Source organism: Micromys minutus (genome assembly GCF_963924665.1).
Source record: "Micromys minutus genome assembly, chromosome: 14".
NCBI lineage: Eukaryota > Metazoa > Chordata > Mammalia > Rodentia > Muridae > Micromys > Micromys minutus.
In genome coordinates this window covers 4,494,320-4,498,031 of record NC_137983.1, presented here as the reverse complement: position 1 = coordinate 4,498,031, position 3,712 = coordinate 4,494,320, and positions in this window count along the sequence as shown.

Here is a 3,712-nt window from a genome sequence, read left to right as displayed (position 1 = left end):
TTAGATGGTTTATCTGATCCTTATTTAATTTTGGTAACTGGTATCTATCTAGAAATTTGTCCATTTTCTCTAGATTTTCAAGTTCTGTTGAGTATAGGCTTTTGTAGGAGGATCCGATGATTTCTTGAATTTTCTCAGTTTCTGTTCTTATATCTCCCTTTTCATTTCTGATTTTGTTAATTTGGGTAATCTCCCTCTGCCCTCTAGTTAGTCTAGCTAATGATTTATCGATTTTTTTGTTTTCCTCAATGAACCAAATCCTGCTTTTATTGCTTCTTTGTATAAATTTTTTATGTTTTTACTTGTTTGATTTCTGCTATTAGTTTGAATATTTCCTGCCATCTACTCCTCTTGGGTGTATCTGCTTCTTTGTGTTCCAGAGCTTTCAGTTGTGCTGTCAGGCTGCTACTGTATGCTGTCTCCAGTTTCTATTTGGAAGCACTCAGAGCTATGAGTTTTCCTCTTAGCACTACTTACATTGCACCCCATAAGTTTGGGTATGTTGCGCTTTAATTTTAATTAAATTCTAAACATATCCTCAATTTTTTCTTTATTTTTCTTTCACTATGTTATCACTGAGTAGAGTGCTGTTCAACTTCCATGTGTATGTGAGCTTTTGTTGTCTCTGTTGATATTAAGGACCAGCCTTAATCCATGGTGATCTGATAGGAAGCATGGGAGTATTTTGATCTTCTTACATCTGTTGAGGCTTCTTTTGTGACCGACCGTATGGTCAGTTTTAGAGAAGGTACCGTCAGGTGCTTAGAAGAAGGTATATTCTTTTGTTTTAGGATGAAATGTTCTTTAGACGTCTGTTAAATCCAATTGGTTCATAACCTCTGCAGGTTCCGTTGTGTCTCTGTTCTGCTTTTGCTTCCATGATCTGTCAATTGATGAGAGTGTGTTGTTGAAGTCTCCCACTATTATTGTGTGTGGTGCAATATATGTTTTGTGTTTTATTATGGTATCTTTTATGAATGTGGGTGTCCTTTTATTTGGAGATTTGATGTTCAGAATTTAGAGTTCGTCTTAATAGATTCTTTCTGTGATGAGTAAAAAGTGTTCTTCTTTATCTTTTCTGAATAAATTTTTGTTGAAAATATATTTTATTCAATATCAGAATGGCTGCTCTATCTTGTTTTTTTAGGGGGGGAGAGGAAATTTACTTTGAACATTTTTTCATCCTTTTACTCTGAGGTAGCACCTGTCTTTGTTGCTGAGATGAGTTTCCTATAGGCATCAAAATGCTGGGTCCTATTTAAGTATCTAGTCTGATAGTCTATGTCTTTTTATTGAAAATTTGAGTCCATTGATGTAAAGAATATTAAGGAATAGTGAAAGTTTTCTTGCATATATTTTCCTTGGGTGTAGTATCCCTCCTTGTGTTGGATTTTTTCCATGTATTATCCTTTGTAGGCAGAATTTGTAGAAAGATATTGTATAAACTTGGTTTGGTCCTGGAATATCTTCGTTTCTATATCTCTGTTAATTGAGATTTTTGCTGAATATAGTTATGTGTGCTGGCATTTGTGTTCTCCTAGGGTCTGAATGACATCTGTTCAGGATCTTCTAGCTTTAATAGTCTCTGTTGAGAAGTCTGGTGTAATTCTGATTGGTCTGCCTTTATATATTACCTGTTCTTTTTTCCTTATTTCTTTTACTATTCTTTTCTTTATTTCTTTTTTTCTTTTCTTTCTTTCTTTCTTTCTTTCTTTTTTTCTTTTCTTTTCTTTTTTTCTTTCTTTCTTTCTTTTTTCTTTTTTGAACAGTCGTGTTTTGACAATTATGTGGCTGAAGGAGTTTTTTGGGTTTTTTTGTTTTGTTTTGTTTTGTTTTGTTTTGTTTTGTTTTGTTTTGTTTTGTTTTGTTTTTTCTGGTCCAATCTATTTGAAGTTCTGTAGGCTTCTTGTATGTTCATGATCATCTTATTCTTAAGGGTAGGGAAATTTTCTTTTATGAGATTATTTAAGATATGTACTGTGCCTTTTATTTGGGAGTTTTTGCCTATTTCTATACCTATTATTTTTAGGTTTGGTCTTCTCATCGTGTCCTGGATATCCTAGATGTTTTGGGTTAGGAGCTTTTCAGTTTTTGCATTTTCTCAAACTGTTGTGTTAATGTTTTTTTTCTGTTGTCTTCTGCCCCTAAGATCTTTTTTTCCATCTCTTCCATCTCTTATATCATCTATGACTCCTGATTTCTTTCTTAGGTTTTCTATCTCCAGCATTTTCTCTTTTTGTGATTTTTTTTTTATTGGTTCTATTTCCATTTTTATTTCATTCATCTGTTTGTGCTATGCTGTAGTTCTCTGGGTGACTTTTGTGTTTCCTCGTTAACAGCTTCTATTTTTTTATGTGTGTTCTCCTGATTCTTCTGTCATTGTTTAAGGGAGTTATTAATGTGTTTCTCAAAGATCTCCATCATCATTATGAAGTATGATTTTTATGTGTAAATGTTGTATTTTTGGTGTGTTGGGAAATTCACTACTTGCTGTGGTAGGAGAACTGGGTTCTGATGTTGCCAGGTTGTCTTGGTTTCCATTGCTTAGGTTCCTGTGATTTCCTCTTACCATCTTGTTATCTGTGATTACAGATGATCTTGTTGCCTCTGACTGGAGCTTGTTTCTCCTGTTGGTCTGGGGGCCTGTGGGCTCAGAGATTGCTCCCGGGTCTTTGGCTCTTTGTGACCAGTCAGCAAGTTCTCATGGCAGTGACTCGGTTCTGTCTCGGTGGGTTAAGGTGGGAGAGCGCTTGTGAGGCTGTACTTGAAGCTCAGCCATCTGCGTGCCAGTCCTGACTCCTGATGGTGGTCACCCACCTCTCTCTCTGGGCCGGAAAAGTGGTTTGCAAGATTTTTATTGAGTATTTTTGTATTGATGTTCATGAGGGAAATTGGTCTGAAGTTCACTTTCTTTGTAGGATTTTTCTGTGGCTTAGGAATGAGCATAACTGTGACTCTGAAGAATGAGTTGGGTAGTGTTCCCTCTCTTTCTATTTTGTGGAATAGTTTGGAGAGTATTGGTTAGGTCTTCTATGAATGCCTGACAGAGACAGAATTCTGGACTAAACCCATCTGGTCCTGGACTATTTTTGCTTGGGAAGATTTTAATGACTGCTTATATTTCTTTAGGGATTATGGGACTGTTTAGATAGTTTATTTGATCATCATTTAATTTTGGTGCCTGGTATCTGTCTAGTAAATTTTCCATTTGTTGAATATAGACTTTTATAATAGGATATGAGGACTTCTTGAATTTCTTCAGTCTCTGTTGTTATGTCTCCCATTTCATTTCTGATTTTGTTAATTTGGATACTCTATCTGTGCCCTGTGATTAGACTGACTAATGGGTTATCAATCTTGTTGATTTTTCTCAGAGAACCAACTTCTGTTTTTGTTGATTCTTTGTATAGTTGTTTCTGTTTCTATTTGGTTGATTTCAGCTCTGAGTTTGATTATTTGTTGCTGTCTACTCCTCTTGGTTGTATTTCCTTCTTTGTGTTCCAGAGCATTCAGGTGTTCTGTCAAGCTGTTAGTGTATGCTTTCTTCAGTTTCTTTTTGGAGGTGCTCAGAGCTTTGAGTTTTCCTCTTAGTATAGGGAGCCATTTGTGCCCCACCCAAAGATGGCGCTGGCTTCCCGCCGATGACTCAGCAAACAGAGCTGTTGTCCAGCCTGAGGGACGCAGTGCGCACGTGCCACACACGTCACAGCCT